Genomic DNA, 18,355 nt, shown 5'->3' on the forward strand with positions numbered 1-18,355 from the left:
ACATTTGACCTGCTGCAAGTAGTAAATAACTTTACGAGAATGCAAGGAGCCGCGGGATCAATTCTAGATCTATTTTTTGTCAGTGGTGCCATCCGCAATTTCGTAGCCTGTGAAGTCACAAACGGAATATCCGATCACAAAGCTGTGCTGCTGAGCTTGTCAAATGTGTACCCAGATCGTCAAACTAGCGTGCAATTTTTTCCCAATTTTTCGCGTGCGGAAGACGAATCTATTCTGGACATGCTTGATTCGTGTTATGAGAATTTTAAGAATAGCACTGATAGTGTGAATGACCTATGGCTTACTTTTAAAATGATCGTCTCGCATTGTATTGCCCGTTTCATTCCCAAAATTGCAAAAAAGTCTGTGTACCGCAATCCTTGGATTTCTCGGGAGACGTTACGCTTGCAGCGAAGGCTTAAAAAGTTAAAAAAGAAATCAAGCAGGAATTCATCATTAAAACCAATTGTGGAAGCAATTTCAGAGGAACTTAAGCAGAAAATAATTTGCGACAAAGAAAAGTATTACGGAACGCTCCTGCCCTCGTTCATTAAAACGTCTAACGAGAGATTCTGGCGCCAAATCACGCCCAAATCTTCTTCCACGAACGAATTCATAGTAGACGGCAAATGTGTGCGTGATGAGGCTGTTGTTTGTTCTGCGTTCAACAAATTTTTTCAGTCAGTATTCACAGAGGATAATGGATGCCTGCCCAACTTTTCTGCAGCACTCCCTGCCATATCTGATGTTGTAATTTCAGAGACTGGTGTTTGTAACTTGCTTTTGAACCTTGATGTCAAAAAATCAGCACGTCCCGATAACATACCAAACACTTTTTTGAAGCGCTATGCGGAGTGGTGCGCAAAGTACTTGACAGTAATATTCAACAGATCTTTACATGACGGATCTTTACCGGATGACTGGAGGACAGCCGCGATTAAACCTCTGCACAAAACCGGAAAAAAAGCACACATCGAGAATTACCGACCCATATCTCTAACTTCCACATCTTGTAAACTTTTAGAACATATAATTCATAAACATATATTAGGTTTCTTGGAACAGCACAAAGTACTTACCGATTTTCAGCATGGTTTCAGGCGTGGGTTTTCCACAAGTACACAGTTAGTTGAAACTGTGCATGACTTTGCTCAGTCGATTAACCAGGGAAAACAAACAGACGCAATATTCATGGATTTCCGTAAAGCATTCGATAAGGTGTCACATAACAAACTAATTCATAAATTAAGTTATTACATTAAAAACGACAGGATACTTGCATGGATTAAAGCTTATCTCTCGAACAGATGTCAGTTCGTCACTCTGAACAATATTTCTTCTAGCAGTGTCCGGGTTATGTCTGGCGTCCCCCAGGGATCTGTTTTGGGACCACTCTTATTTCTTTTGTTTATTAATGACATTGTGGCAGATCTTTCAGTTCGCGTGAGGCTGTACGCGGATGACTGCATCCTGTATCAAATGGTGTCTTCAGTTGACGACCAGGTGCGTCTGAATAATGACCTAGCGAAGGTGGTTGCGTGGTGCAACAAATGGCAGATGTGCATTAATTTTGAAAAAACCGTGTTCATGAAAATTACAAACAAGAAAATGCCTCTTCATTATGTGTACGGTACTAACAGCATATCATTATTAGAAGTGACAGAGTATAAATATTTGGGCCTATGGATTACTAACAACCTTTCGTGGTCAAAACACATAGACGCTGTAGTAGCAAACTCAATGCGGAAGCTATTTTTCTTGAGGCGCTCCCTAAAGTCATCCCCATCTAGTGTTCGTCTATTGGCCTACAATTCTCTCATCCGTCCATTACTAGAATATGCCGTAATCATTTGGGACCCTTTCACGTTAACAAACATTCAGAAATTAGAGCGAATAGAGCATAAAGTGGTTAGATTTGTTTTTAACTCATATGGCCGTGCATCTGTAAGTGAGCTCGTGAGGCGAAGTGGGTTACCCCCCGTCACTGAGCGCAATCGTGTTTGTCGACTAAAGTTTTTTTTTTCCAGCTTATAAAAGGACATTATAAAGTTGATACCTCTAATTATTTTTCTTACTCCTCAGGTTATAACACGAGACAAAGGCATGCACTAACAATCACCCCTTTAAACGCGCGAAATAACTGCTTTAAATATTCTTTTTTTCCGAGGACAATTACTGATTGGAATAAACTTAATAGCGAGACTGTTAATCAAAATTCTTTACTTCTGTTTGAAAAGTGCCTGTAAATGTTGTGAATTTGTGTGTGTTTATATGCTTGTATTTTGTTTTGTCCCACCCTGCTATGATCTGTACAAGATCGCAGTATCTATAAATAAAATAAAAAAAAGGAGGAAAAGCTTCAGCTCGTTTGTGACGCTGTTAAAAGCTTTAGACAAACAGTACGAATATTCTAGAAAGCGTTAATAAGATTGTTACCGTTTATATTCATTTGTAAAATGAAATGCAGTCATTAACTAAATGTATCAAAGAACTTGAGCTTAAAGTCTAGCCTAAGCCGCCGCGGTGGCTCAGTGGTTATGGCACTCGGCTGCTGACCCAAAAGACGCGCGTTCGATCCCGGCCGCGGCGGTCGAATTTCGATGGAGGCGAAATTCTAGAGGCCCGTGTACTGTGCGATGTCAGTGCACGTTAAGGAACCCCAGGTGGTCGAAATTTCCGGAGCCCTTCACTACGGCGTCCCTCATAGCCTGAGTTGCTTTGGGACTTTAAACCCCAATAAACCAAACCAAACCAAACCAAACCAACATTCTGCGCTCCGTAAGATATTTTGCACTCTCTTTCGCGTTCCGAAGCACTGTACTTTTGCTTGTCAGCTTGGCTCTGCAAAAGCTATGCACGAAGGATAAGTGGGGAGTCCGCACACAGAATGAGGAACTGAGCAGCTTAGGACCACGAGTTCTTCGCTGGTTTGATGCTAGATTTTCAGTGTTTAACACGTACCTCGTCCCCCTGCGCTCTGTAATGTGCTCGATATTAACCATATATAATTGCAGTGTTTCGTGCCGGTCTTCCCCCGCACTGCAAGGCTGTCCGGGCATCCCAAAGCACCCGTTCAAAGTAACTTTATTCAGGCAGCAGTAATAGGTGCCTAGGAGGCAGACATAAAGGCAAATTAATGCCTGACTCAGTGTCGGCCCCCTTCCCCCCTTCCCAAACACATCACTCAATAGCAGGTGCAGTCACATCGTTGAACAAAGTTTCGATCAGTAATCACCACCATAAAAGGAACATATTAAGACTGCATAGCATACAGGGCTAAGTCATGTTGCCAGGAAACAAACAGCTAAAATAAGCGGCATGTAGCAATAAACATGTGGCATGTAGCAAAAAAAAAAACAAGCAGGAACAATAAAACGTATTCAACAAAAAACATCTGGTGTCTACTTAGAACCCGGAAAAAAGAAGGAAATAGTCAACATTGTGTGCTAAAAAAAATGTGTTTTTTTTTAAAGGCTTGAGCTGAAAAACTGGTTTGGTTTGGTTTATGGGGTTTAACGTCCCAAAGCGACTAAGGCTATGAGAGACGCCGTAGTGGAGGGCTCCGGAAATTTCGACCACCTGGGGTTCTTTAACCTGCACTGACATCGCACAGTACATGGGCCTCTAGAATTTCGCCTCCATCGAAATTCAACCTGTCAGTAATGATATTCATAACCATGGCGTGCTTATTCAAGAAGTCAGGAATCTGATATGTTGACTTTTGTGTTCCGTAGTTTTTAAGAACCCTGTCTTTGTTATAAATAGTATGCTGGAGATTATACATGTGTTCTTTATGAACACACTTCTCTGTGAACGATGATGCATTCTGTTTGATTTGAGTGTACATGGCTACTGCTAGTTTTTTACGTAGGATGTTTCTACACAGGATGTTTTTACGTAGGATAGGATGTGTGAGCATGGTTTCTCTCCTTTTGGACGGTGTGCTGGCACAATATTTATGAGACTTCTCTCTATCCATTCCCGTCTTTTTTCGTTTTTTTGTGCCCTCTAATCCTACAAATGATTTCTAAACTAATTGTCTGAGATGCGACAGCGTTGACTCTCAGTTTCCAGCGGGCGTCTGCAGGAGTTGACGTCTTCATTGCATTACATAGCCGAGCCCAGCTGATGTTGCTGCGCTTTGTTTTCTCCGGAGAAAAGCGACAGTGGGAGAAGCAGCTGTTGTAACAGACCCAAGAGTGACTTCTTGCGTGTCGATGGCTGGCCGATCTCAGTGTTACAGGCTGTCTGACTTATAGTTGCGGAAATTAAACCCGAAACTATAAGAGGCAGAAGGCGGGCTTCACTCGATTACTTCCATCAAATTGGTATGTTTGGCATTCAAGGCACTGCGCTTTCTTCAAATGGAACCAGCCTAAAAAGAACGACAACGGACAAGGAAGAAGAAGGACGACAGGGAAAGAGGCGGCGAACTTTCAACTTTATATCGGAAAAACTATTGCAACGTATTTATGCAGATTTCTGTCCGCGACAATGACACAGAAGAAGATCAAGGCCAATTTTTTGAAAGGAAAATGACCGAAGATCTGAAAGTGCGGCAAAAAGCAAGCAACAACCTACCCAGCTCTTTTTTTACAACATATCAAGGAAAGAGAAAAGAAATGTGATGAACAACGGCCAGCAAGGAACGCGCCATAAACCAACGAAGATAAAAACAAGATCTTGAAGGCTAAAAACGATAAAAGGTGTAAAAAGAATGTAAAAAGGGTAAAGAGTTGAACAGCCAAAAAGTTACACGGCAAAAATCTGAAAGTTAAATTTAAAAGCATGGCTTACCAACTAGCCCAACAACGAGTTTTGCTGCTTCCTTCAGAGCAAGGAAATGAAAAAGCTCCAACTCAGACACAAGCGAAAAGGAGATAATTTTAGGTCTCTATTATACAGGGTGTCCGCGCTAACTTTAGCCAAGGGTTAAAAAATAAAATATTTGAGGTAGGCCAGGGAAACCGCTTACTTACATCTTCCAACCGGCTTGCGCATCATAGGCAATTTTTTGTTTTGCAATTCCCTCTACCGTTACCCATCCGAGCCCGGTTCGGTTTCTCTTAACACATGCCCGGGCCCAGCCCAAGCCCGAAGAAGCGCTTACATACCCGGCCCGACAAGTGGGCGGGCCCCGCTCAGGCCCGAAACAACACGAAAGCTATAAGCGCGCTACAGAAGCGCAAATATTGCTGCTATGAGTTTCAGTGAAAAACAGTACGTCCTTGTTATACAGGGTGTCCACGATAACTTTAGCCAAGGGTTAAAAAATAAAATATTTGAGGTAGGCCAGGGAAACCACTTACTTACATCTACCAACTGGCTTGCGCATCATAGGCGATTTTTTGTTTTGCAATTAAGTAATTAGTAATTAAGATAATTTTCCTAAATGCGTAAATATTGACTTTAGACAGAAAATGTGAATAGAAAAATTGGAGAGCACCTTCAGAAACCCCCATTCCATTTATTTGCGGTGAAGAAAACCTCCCGTGTGTCTTTTTTCCGAGCTCCAAAGAAAGCCCGTGAAATACAAAAAAAAAATCACGTGATTAGCCCATTCGCGCGCCACAATTGTGCTGCTCTCAAACGTGGCTTGAGTGAACGAAATCAGCTGCTGGCAAGCGCGACGACCTAAATGCGCTGGCAGGCGTATATGTCAACGGTGGTTACGGCCCCCGCGCGAGCCAGTCTGCAAGCGTGGCGGTCAAGTTGCAGCGAACGCGCCGGGCATTGTGAGCTATGACATGGCCAAAGGTGACAAACACAAATGCGAAGAGTTTTATTCGCCACTGAGAGGCAGAGAAGATAGGCAGGTATTTTACTTATCGTATTTTCCCTCTCAGTGGCGAATAAAACTCATTGAATTTGTATTTGTCACCTTTGGCCATGTCATAGCTCACAATGCCCGGCGCGTTCGCTGCAACTTGCGCCGTCATGCTTGCAGACTGGCTCGCGCGGGGGCCACAACCACCGTTGACGTATTGGCCTGCCGGCGCATTTAGGTCGTCGCGCGTGCCAGCAGCTGATTTCGTTCACTCAAGCCACGTTTGAGAGCAGCACAATCGTGGCGCGCGAATGCGCTAGTCACGTTATTTTTTTTGTATTTCGCGGGCTTTCTTTGAAGTTTGGAAAAAAGACACACGGGAGGTTTTCTTCACCGCAAATAAATGGAATGGGGGTTTCTGAAGGTGCTCTCCAACTTTTCTATTCACATTTTCTGTCTAAAGTCAATATTTACACATTTAAGAAAATTATCTTAATTACTAATTACTTAATTGCAAAACAAAAAATTGCCTATGATGCGCAAGCCGGTTGGTAGATGTAAGTGGTTTCCCTGGCCTACCTCAAATATTTTATTTTTTAACCCTTGGCTAAAGTTATCGTGGACACCCTGTATAACAAGGACGTACTGTTTTTCACTGAAACTCATAGCAGCAATATTTGCGCTTCTGTAGCGCGCTTATAGCTTTCGTGTTGTTTCGGGCCTGAGCGGGGCCCGCCCACTTGTCGGGCCTGGTATGTAAGCGCTTCTTCGGGCTTGGGCCGGGCCCGGGCATGTGTTAAGAGAAACCGAACCGGGCTCGGATGGGTAACGGTAGAGGGAATCGGAGCCCATGGGCCAATAATTGGGGCCCTTGCAGTGCTCTAAATGGAAGTGCCGCTTTAGCCACGCTGAATTTCCCGTTACTGGTTGTTACCGCCGTGTGATGTTTTTTTGCGCAGCATTTCTGCTAATCGCAGTTAAAATAGCAGCGAACGACGGACAGCGCAGAGACACCAGGCTGATCTTCATTTGGGCGTACAGAAGAATATGCAGGTGAAGAGGGCAGCAGGAAAAAAAACACTTCGCGAGAAAGAGAACGGTTCGACGTCACCGTAAAAAAGCGAGGTAACAAGGAAAAAGACGAGGTGCAAAGCGCCAACCCAGATGAAATATTAGAAGTGTGTTGTCCCTCGCTGGCTGCTGCTTTAATTGCAATATCAACCAACCAGCTCAGATTCAAATCATTTCAGCTGACAACGCGTGAATGAGCTCGCACACACTTTTCGCCACGTTTTGATTAGCCTTGTGTGCTTATTAAGAATAATTTTACTGATGTTTTTCGTTCCTGTACCGGCGGAAAAATTTATTCCCGGCCACGAGGGTGATACCAATAAGCATGTGTGGCCGGCAGAGAGAAGGAAAGGCACTTTTGAGGTCACTGCTCCTAGCTGACGATCTCTCAGTTCCCTTGGCTTCCATGAAGCGGCGCAGCATCCGAGCGTTGAAAGCTTCGTCTCGACGGGCTTCCTCTCTCCGACGAGCGCTAGCTGACTTGCGAGTGAGTAGATTAACCAAGCATCGGCCGAATGTGGCTTGCAGACATGAAACCTAATACGGCTGCAAATCACATTGCGATCATTTGGCACTGGACTGGAAGGCGAGCAGGGTTTCACATCGGTCGTTAACTCGAGGGGCCGGTTGGTCAGTTGAAGCAACACGCAGAAAAGACTCTACTGCGTCTAAATATTCGGTATCCTCCGTCAGCCCAGCGCGACAAAGACTGCGGTGCAGAGCGCGAGGTGCGGAAACCTTGTGTGGTCAACGGGGCGGGTGCACGGTGCGTCTGGCCGGTTCCGCCCCGTGCATGTGTCTTGGCTGACGTGACGTGGAACGGTGCCGCGGACTGCTGGATGGCGACGGTGGTTTAAACTCATGCAACAGCTGTATCTTACCGGTACTCACCTATGGGGCAGAAACGTGGAGGCCACAAAGAAGGTTCAGCTTAAGTTAAGGACAATGCAGCGAGCTATGGAAAGAAAAATGACAGGTGTAACGTTAAGAGATCAGAAGAGGGCAGAGTGGGTCAGGGAACAAACGCGGCTTGATGGCATCCTAGTCGAAACAAGAGGAAGAAATGGGCTTGGGCAGGGCATGTAATGCGAAGGCAGGATAACCGCTGGTCCTTAAAGGTAACGGAGTAGATTCCAAAAGAAGGCAAGCGTAGCAAGGGGCGGCGGAAAGTTAGGTGTGTGAATGAGATACAGAAGTTTGCGAGGATACGGTGGCCGCAACTGGCGAAGGACAGGGTTAATTGGAGAGACATGGAGATGCCTTTGCCCTGCAGTGGGTATAGTAAAGCTGATGATGATGATGATGAAGCTGACGCCACTGTGAACCATACAGAGCGTGGCTGGCAGAAAGTGGTTTCTTTTCCTGAGGGCACCGTGATTCACTCTCTCTTTACAGCCCTTTGCCGCTCGACCCTGTGGTAGTAGGCACCGATTCGCTGTTAATGCCGTGTTGAGTTCGGTCACGGGTAGTCCACATGAGCTGTGAAGGAGACTCAGCCCGATGCTCTCATCTGTCACACCATGGCCATTCCATAGAACTTGCTCAGTCTCACGTGCGAACAGTTCTGCACGCCAACGCCTCGTTCGCTCAGTGTCGCCTGTTCCGCACAACTCGCAGAAGCGCCGAGGGAAATCGAGACCGTGAAGGAATCGCAACAGCGGTTAGCGCCGTGAAAGGAGCCGGAGATCGTTCCGCTGTAACTTGTTTTGCAGTTACAGGAGAGGAGGGCGCAAGGCAGAAAAGAACGTTTCTGCTGACGACGTGGGCAAGCTTTGAAAAGCTGGAGGGGCCTCGTGTGCCATTATTTCTCGAAGTTCTTTTTCAAGATGATATATTAGTAATTACGATCTGGTTTAAGAGAACACGAATTATTGGGAACAAGCTTTGTAGCTCTGTTGGTGCGCCTGGCCGTGCTGGCGTGCCTTCACTGCGTCTGCACGCCGTGGGTTCTGCCGACGGCTATTCCAATTACACAGAAGGATTGGCCGTGACAGTGTGAGGAGTGTAGCTATCGCCGAAATTCGCATTACCGCAGGGACGAAAGGTTTCTGCATCGGAGGAGATAGATAATTGCTCTACTATTTCAATTTGCGATCAGAGTGACGCTCCCGTTCACAGGGTGGTGGTGAAAATATTTTAATGAAATAGTTTAGGAGGTTGTAGCGGCGGTTGGAGCTCTCAGTCCGGAACCCCATTGGCGTAGGCTGCTGTGCGTGCTCTTTCGATGAGTTGCTTTTGACTCGTTTCGTCCGAGCTGGTCAGAGCTGCCTCCCTCCCCTCCTTCGTTGGCTGGTTATTGAAAGTGACCGCCTGATTTCGTTGGCAGGCCCATACCATATGGTACAGGTCCGCCTTCTCCCCGCAGAATTTTCAGTGTGAGTCAAATGACTCCGGGTCTATTGCGTGTAGTCTACGAGGGTTGTTGTAAGTGTTGGTCTGTAGCTTTCGGAGGTGTAGTTCCTCCCCTTTGTCTAGTGTCTTAGAAGCCGCAGGGTGGACACGACGGGATAGTCTTAAGTGCTGAAGTATGTCGGTGTAAGTTAGTAGTGGAGTTCTGTGCACGACACACTGCACTTTCATGCTTCTCAAGTGGCCTTGCAAAGAGAGCAGCTCTACGAGGACTCTTGGTATTTGCAGGTGTGCCTCGGCAGGTGCGCCATCGCCGCAGGGCGACCACAGAGCGGCAGCCCCGCGACTGCTCTGGCGACTGCAGGCTGCGACGCCCCATGGTCAGGTGAGCGTGGCTCTCCCTCTTCTTCGCCGTTCCACGGAGCCTCCTGCTTGCTTCGTCGGGCCTAGAAAATCCACGATTGAAATCGGCGTCTCTCACACGCACACAACTTCTCTGACCGCCAGGGTATGTGATAGTTACATATATGAGGCGTCTCTCACACGTACACAACTTCTCTGACCGCCAGGGTATGTGATAGTTACATATATGACACCTGCCGTGCTGGGTTAGGACTAGCTGGTGAGCCGGGGTACCCGGGTTTGAACCCGGCCGCGTTTAGGTGGAGGTGAAACGCAGAAGGTGCCCGCGTGCTGTGCGATGCCAATGCCCGTTGAAGATCCCCGGTGGGTCGAAATTATTCCGGAGCTCTCCACTGCGGCACCTCTTTCTTCATTCACTCCCACCTTCGTCCCTTTCCTTACGGCGTGGTTCAGGTGTCCACCGAGGAGTTCCTGCGCCATTTCCTTTCCTCAAATACCGCAAACGAACACGGTGGTGGTGGTGGTGGTGGTGGTGGTGATGAAAACATTAAGAATGAACAGGAGGTTTGTTTGGATCAGCCCATAATGGACCGATCCTTACAAACACTAGGTGGAGGTCCCTATAGTATGGGACCCCAGTGGCGGTGGCCGCTGCCCGGGCGCGCCCGACTAAGGCTTGTTGGGCCTGTAAGTCGTGGCAGCCGTGCATGGTCGCCTCCCAGTCCTCCCGGGTTGGGTTGGGGAGGGGGGGAATAGCGGGATTGGAGGGGCAGGCCCACACCATGTGATAGGTGTCAGAAGACACTGCACTACAGTGTGGGCAGCTGCCGCTAAAGGAGGGGTCAAAATGTTTTAGAGCTGCCGGGCACAGCAATGTATTGGTGAGAAGGCGTAGAAGGAGCCGCTCATCCGCCTTCTTCAGGCCTTTACATGGGCTAGGGTAAAGGCGATGACAATTTTGATAATATGTTGTAATATTGTGACGTGCTTCCACAGAACCTCGACGGAAGAAGCAGAAGATGAAGGACTGACCAGCAGAGAGAAAGGAAGAGAAAGAGCTGAAGGACGCTGGTAGGCGTCCTGCTTCCTGCTTCCATCCTGCTTCGACCGATCCCCTCTGTGAATAAACCCCCGTGCGTGCTAAGCACGTAACAGTTTGGTGGACGTGCGGGGTATCGACCACGGAGCATTCCATCTACCGAAGGAGCCGTAGACTCGCAGGCTTCCCACCTCTGCCATCGGACATGCCTGGAGACGACAATGCCGAGCAACCCGGGCTATCCACAGCGAACAACTGGCCACATTATCGAGAGCCCCGCACATTCTTTGGAAAACCTGAAGAGGACGTCGACGAGTGGCTGAAACGCTACGAGCGGTTGAGCAAATACAATCGCTGGAACGCTGCTACTAAACTGGCTAACGTGGTGTTTTTCCTTGCCGCCACTGCCCTTGACTGGTTCGACAATCATGAGGATACACTGAGTTCATGGGCTACCTTTTAGACCGAGATCAAGAAAAATTTTGCGGATGAACCGGCAAAAAAGAAGCGTGCGGAACAGACATTGCTTCACCGCGCGCAAGTACCCGGAGAAACTTGCACGGCATACATCGAAGCCATCTTAAAGTTATGCAAGCTAGTTAACTCCAGTATGCTTGAAGAAGACAAAGTCGGCCACCTTCTAAAAGGAATTGCGGAAGATGTTTACAATTTCCTGATTAGCAAAGAGAGCCTGAGCACCACCGCTGACGTTATAAAACATTGCAGAACATTTGAAGCTCTTAAGCTGCGTCGAATAACCCCTAAATTCGGAAGATTGGCCAATGTCACCTCTATAGCCAGTGTTGAAGCCTGTCCTACAAATTCTATGGCTGATATGATTCGAGAGATTGTGCGCGAGGAATTGTCCAGATCCCGGGGCACCTTCTGCTGCACAGAATATCTGCGACACAGTTCTGCACCGGAGGAAGATGTTGCCGCCCTGTCGACTCCGTGGGCTCAACCTAACGGCACTTTGCCCATGGACGATCGGAACATTGCCCAACGTTATGGCCACCAGCCGACGGAAAGGAGGCCCACCTACCCAGAAGACGTGGTTCGTCAGCAGCGAGATTCTGGCTCCAGCCAACGTCGCGACTTTGTTCGCCAGGACTTTTATGGCGGTCGCTGGCGCTCTCAACCTTTGTGTTACCGGTGTGGCATTGCAGGGCATATCGCTAGATATTGCCGCCGTCGTTTCCCGACTTCTCAAGACTGCCAACCCCCGGCGCATACTTACGGACAACTGCACACCGCGCAGCAGCGACCCCCAACGTCCGCTTGGGACCCGTACCGTCCGAGCAATTTGCGGAGTTCATCACCTGCATCTGACCGCAGTGTGACGCCGCCACCTCAGCGCCAACGGCGGTCACCTTCTCCTCGACGTCGTGCATCCCCTCCGCCTCCGGGAAACTAGGAGGCGCGGCCGATGGAGGTGAGGCCGCCGGCGAGTCGATGACGTCCAATATACCTCTGCCCGTGTTTATGTTGAAGAACAAACTGGAAGTGTTTATTGATGGTGTGAAAACAATGGCTCTTGTGGACACTGGTGCTACCGTATCATCATCATCATTTATTGTCCCTTAAAGGCCCCTGTCGGGGTATTACATAAGGGGGGAGCGTATACAAGGTTGATGTGGAAAAATAAAGGTCGCAAAAATATAACAATGCAATATAGGAACATTGAGTTTGAGGTTTAAGAACCGTTTAGGTAGGAAAGTGATGTTTAGTGGTGACCGTGCAGCGTTATTCCGTGGTGTCGGTGGTGAACCTTTGGTTCCACTTGGTGTGTGTGCTTCGGATGTTGTTATTGGTGGTCTAACGTTTAGAACAGAATTCGCAGTGCTACCACGGTCAACGCATGATGTGATTCTTGGGATTGATTTTCTGCAAGAGTGTGGTGCTACTTTAGACTCTCGTACGGGAGAAATTACTTTGAATTCTTCACTACTTTCAGCTCTTGTGGATAACTCGACACCCGATTTTGGAGCATTTGCGGTGGAAGAAGACACTATTGTACCAGCTTTCTCCGCAGCATTCGTGCGGGTTTCCTCTATTCACAATCAGTGCGAATCTTTTGAAGCTGTGGTAGAGCCTACGACACTCGCCTGCTCTAAGAAGAGTATCGTCGTGCCGTCGTTCCAGTGGTCAGAGGCCGTACCGAGCTGTGGACAGTGAACCACTCTGAAGAGCCAGCTGTGTTGCCCCGGGGCCTCAAACTCGCCCGTTTCGAGGAAGGTGTGTCAGGTTCCGTCGCGGCGTTAACCAACTCTGTCAGTGAGCAGCACGTGAAAAGAGATATGGAGACCCAAGTTAAGGCTATGATTAATCAGGCTCTTCCCACAACCGAGCGTCGCACTCTAGTGGAACTCCTTCTGAAGCACGTGTTCGTGTTCGACTTTGCGAAAGACGATTCAACACCACCGCCTACCAGTCGTATTCATCACACGATCAACACCGGCTCCGCACCTCCTATACGCCAGAAGCCCTATCGAGTCTCAGCCACTGAACGTAGGTTAATAGGTGACCAAGTTCAAGAGATGCTAAAGCGAGGCATAATTCGAGAGCCTTCCAGTCCTTGGGCAGCTCCAGTTATCCTTGTTAAGAAAAATGATGGCACATGGAGGTTCTGTGTTGACTACCGTCGCTTAAATACGGCCACGAAGAAGGACGTCTACTCGCTTCCACCTATAGATGACGCAATTGATTGTCTGCACTCCGCTTCATACTTTTCTTCTATTGATTTGAGATCCGGCTACTGGCAAATCCCCATGCACGCTGCAGATAGAGAAAAAGGGCATTCATAACACCAGCCGGACTTTACGAGTTTAACGTCATGCCTTTCGGATTATGTAATGCACCTGCAACATTCGAGCGGTTCATGGATACAATCCTGCGTGGCCTCAAGTGGCAAATTTGTTTATGTTATTTGGACGACGTTGTAATTTTTGGCAAAACGTTTAGTGAGCACAACAGCCGTCTGGATATTGTGCTTGATTGCGTGGAACGAGCTGGCCTTATCCTCAATTCCAAGAAATGTCATTTTGAGAACCGTGAAACAATTGTTCTTGGTCATTTAGTTGATAAAGGTGTTCGACCAGATACAAAGAAAATTGAAGCTGTCAAAAGTTTTACGGTGCCTCAATCAGTGAAAGAGCTGCAGAGTTTTTTAGGGCTCTGCTCGTACTTTCGACGCTTTATAGCTAGGTTTGCGGACGTCGCTTACCCACTCACGTGTTTGCTGCATAAAGATGCACCGTTCGATTGGACCAGCGAATGTGACGCAGCTTTCCGGCATCTGAAATTTCTTTTGACCTCGGGCCCCATCCTACGCCACTTCTGCCCATCTGTACCAATTGAAGTGCACACTGATGCAAGTGGTATCGGTATCGGCGCTGTACTTATACAACGCCATGGTCACGATCAGCACGTGGTAGCATATGCCAGCCGTTCGTTGAGTAAGAGCGAAAGAAATTACACGGTTACTGAGCAAGCATGTCTCGCCGTTGTTTTCGCTGTACAGCGCTTCCGCTCCTACCTGTACGGGAACGCTTTCACCGTCGTGACCGAACACCACTCGCTTTGCTGGCTAGTGAGTCTTCGTGACCCCTGTGGCCGGCTTGCTCGATGGGCTTTGCGCCTACAAGAATTTAATTTCACTGTGGTGCATAAAAGCGGCCGTAAACACTCAGATGCCGGCCGATTGTCTTTCCCGTTTGCCGCTTCAAACGACTGATGACGACGCAGACAACTTTGATGAATACTTGGCGTCACTTTCACAAGCCTTCCCTGATCTTCAAGTTTTCCGAACTGAGCAATGCAAAGACCAAACATTAACCTCTTTGTTTGATGCCGCTCAAGATTCTGTAAAGAATACTTTTTGCATTCGTGACGGTTTGCTTTATAAGAAGAATTTCGCTTCTGGCGGAGCACGCATGCTTCTTGTCGTACCCGAAAGCCTACGCATCACAGTTCTTGAAATGATGCACGACGACGCCACATCTGGGCACTTGGGAGTGAAACGCACACTCCACCGCACACAACGATTTTACTGGACTAACATGCGTTCAACCATCCACCACTATGTAGCCAGCTGTGTGCAATGCCAGCGCTTTAAGCTGCCGACTTCAAGTCCACCGGGCAAACTGCGGCCAATCACACCTCCAACAGCCCCGTTTGAGCAAGTTGGCATTGACCTCCTTGAACCTTTCCCACGGTCCTCTAAAGGAAATCGATGGATTCTTGTGTGCGTAGACCACTTAACCCGTTATTGTGAGACAGCCGCGATACGAGCTGCTACTGCGTCTGAAGTATCTAACTTCTTACTTCGATCCGTCATTCTTCGGCACGGCCCTCCTGCAGTTCTCATTAGCGACCGTGGACGCCAATTTACAGCGGACGTTGTTGAAGAACTTCTCCGCCTCAGCAGCTGCAGTTTTCGCCACTCCACGCCATATCATCCCCAAACGGACGGTGTGGTAGAACGCACTAATCGGACGCTCACCACCATGCTTGCTATGTACGTCGCTGCAGACCATAAGGACTGGGATGGCGTCCTCCCGTTCATTACTCATGCATACAACACAGCGCAACATGAGACAACTGGCTACAGCCCCTTTTACCTGCTCTATGCTCGCTCGCCTCGCTGCGGCCTTGACACCATGCTACCATTTTTCATCCACGATGAACCTTCTCTTGCGACCACACTCTGCAGAGCTGAAGAAGCTCGCCAGCTTGCCCGCGTTCGAATTTTATCTTCGCAAGAGCGTTCCAAGAACCGCTACGACGTCTAACACCAAGAAGTTTCTTATGCTCCTGGTGACATTGTGTGGTTGTGGACCCCTCTACGCAAGCGTGGTCTGTGTCAGAAACTGCTATCCCACTACACTGGACCGTTTGTTGTGTTGGAGTGCATAAGTGACGTTAATTACGTTATATCACGACTAACTGATAGTGGTCGACGGTCACGCCAGTCTCAGGTGGTGCATGTAGCCCGCCTCAAGCGATTCCATCCCAGACGGTCTATTTAACTCGCCCGACGGGCTTCGTCTGCGAGGAGGGAAATGTCACGTGCTTCCACAGAACCTCGACGGAAGAAGCAGAAGATGAAGGACTGACCAGCAGAGAGAAAGGAAGAGAAAGAGCTGAAGGACGCTGGTAGGCGTCCTGCTTCCTGCTTCCATCCTGCTTCGACCGATCCCCTCTGTGAATAAACCCCCGTGCGTGCTAAGCACGTAACAATATCTTTGAATGTATAGACCGGATTAAAATCGGGTTTCTGATCGGATGGGGAGGAGAAAACAGCCCGGTGAGAGAGCGCGCGGGCGGCTGCGTCTGCTGCCTCGTTTCCTACCAACCCCTGATGAGCAGGGGCCCATATAAGGTAACGGTGTGCGGGGTCCGTATCCCGTATGCAATTTTGGTAGATTCGATAGACTAGGAAGGGAGTGCAGCCTTGTTCGACGTTCCGACAGGCCCCTCGCTAGTCGGTGATTATGTATTTTGAATCGGAATGTGAGGCCGCGAGAGCAATCGCGACCTCTTCTGTTTGTGTTACACTGCTGGCTCGGAAGGTGAGGCCGTTAACTGTGTTGCTGTTGCGAACCACCGCGACCGCGTACCATCCCCCGTGTTGAGGACCGGAGGTGTCCACGTAGTATACACCTGTTTTGTTGCCATAATGTCGGGCTAGCGCTTCCGCTCGTGCCAGGCGCCGACCATTATGGTCTTCGTGTGACGTGTTTGCTCAAAGAGGCTGCACATGGAGGGCACGTCTCCACAGTTCTGGGATGCGAAACCTGTCTTCCATTTGAGGGGCGTGTTGGATATGGAGTCGAGTAAGAAGGCGGCGACCCGACTCCGGCGACAAGAGCGTGTGCTGGTTTGTAAGGTGCGCCTCCCGGAGCTCCCGGAAAGTATTCACCACCCCTAGAGCCATAAGCCGGCTGTTTGAAGTAGTGATGGGGAGGTCAAGGGCACGCTTAACAATTCTGCGAAGGATGACCTCAAGCGCATCCTCCTATTGTTTCCGTAGGTGGAGATAAAGAGTCGAATAGAGAATTCGACTGGTTACAAAGGCGTTTGCCAGCCGCAAGGCATCCTTACTTCGTAACCCCCCGCGTTTGTTGGAAACCCGGCGGAACATGCGGCCCACCTGGTCCCCTACCTTACGGAGTTTGGCCAATGTAGTGTCTGGCCGTCTATGTTTGTGGATGTAGAGTCCTAGTACCCGTATCTCGTCACTTTCGCGTATGGGACCACTCTCAAGAGAAAGAGAGATTTTAGTTGCGCACTTCTGTGAGGGGCGGAGGTGCACAAATTCCGATTTTTGAGGGGAACATTGAAGACCGCAGCGGCGGGCGTAGCGGTCTACTATCGTCGCCGCTGTTTGCAGGCTGGTTTCAATGTCTCCTGTGCTGCCCTGCGTGGCCCATATGGTTATGTCATCGGCGTACAGGGCGTGCTGCACGCCGGCGACACCATCCAGTTGTGCCGGCAGGTGCATCATAGCCAGATTGAAGAGCAGCGGGGAAAGTACCGCCCCTTGGGGGTTTCCCCGCGTGCCGAGTAGGTAGGGACCATGCTCTGTATCTTGTATTCGGATGTAGGATTGAAGATCCATTAAAAATTGGATTATGAATCGGAATGTGTTGAGGCCACAGTCGATGTGGCTTAAGTTGGTGAGTATGATCTCATGTGTTACATTGTCAAATTACCCTTTAAGATCCAAGGCGAGTACTACCCGGTCATTATGGGGGCATTCGAGGGGGTCAAGGACTTCCCGATTGAGTTGCAGGAGGACATCCTGTGCGGATCTGGGGGGGCGGAATCCGAACATGGTGCTCGCGAATACATGTTTGTGTTCAAAATATGTAGATAACCGATCCCGCACCATCGTCTCCATTAGTCTGCCCACACAGGAGGTGAGAGAGATGGGGTGGAGGTTATCTGTGTCAATTGGTTTGCCAGCTTTAGGAATAAAAGTGACCAGAGCCGTTTTTCATTCGATTAGCAGGGGGGTGTGCCGCGCCAAATCGCATTGACGTACTCCAGGAGAGACGGGTATGCCAAGTCGGACAGGTTCGTCAAAAGCTTGACGGTGACCTTACGAATACGGCGACACATGTGCAGTGTGTGATTATTTGTAAGAACAGTCGAACGTCTATTAGAGTGTGGCAGCATCTACCTGGATGTCGACGCAGGTGCAGTCAATCTCCCCGAGGCCGTAGGGTTGAGATAACAATGGCCATTCGAATCAGTCTGCGTTAGATGTTAGCAAAAAGCTAATGGAAGATTGTTTGCTCGAAAGAAGCACGGTGGCGTAAGTTTAGGATTATTGTATTCAAGGGAAAAATTGGAAGAGGCTTAGCTTGGTTAAGCCTGGAAATTGCGAAAGCAATTTCCGAGACGACATTCTACATAGCAGAGGTGATCAGCCCTGTCTACCGCCGCTCTGCGCCGATGGTGGTGTTGTTGTTCTGACTGGGAGAAGGATGAAAAGGAAATTGCACTGGTCTGCCAACTGGCTCCAGCCGAGCCACCACCGCTGCCTTGTGCAGATAGAGGAGAATTAAAAGATCACAGGAAAGAGAAAAAGAAAAGAAAAGAAAAGACGCGCGTCGCATCAACAACCGCGTCCGCCGAAGCGGACGCTGCTGAAAAAGCAGATAAGCGGCCGAAGCCGCGATCTCTCCACCACCTCCTGTCCTTGCGCCGACGGCACGAGCTGGAGCTCTGTTTATACAACTGGTATGACGTCACTCCAACCG

General features: G+C 48.7%; 1 protein-coding gene across 5 annotated transcripts in view; it reads left to right on the top strand.

Moving 5' to 3' along the window:
- The window catches only part of LOC149345259 (glycoprotein-N-acetylgalactosamine 3-beta-galactosyltransferase 1-like), a 229,092-nt gene that overhangs the window by 43,544 nt on the left and 167,193 nt on the right, over positions 1–18,355 (top strand). For all 5 annotated transcript variants that reach the window (XM_089546531.1, XM_089546533.1, XM_089546540.1 and 2 more), the window contains exon 2: positions 9,476–9,572. The gene's annotated coding sequence lies outside the window, so the exon portion shown is untranslated. The remainder of the gene's footprint in view (positions 1–9,475; positions 9,573–18,355) is intronic.

The sequence above is a fragment of the Amblyomma mixtum genome, chromosome 5, assembly GCF_055824585.1.
Source record: "Amblyomma mixtum isolate Tamu chromosome 5, ASM5582458v1, whole genome shotgun sequence".
NCBI lineage: Eukaryota > Metazoa > Arthropoda > Arachnida > Ixodida > Ixodidae > Amblyomma > Amblyomma mixtum.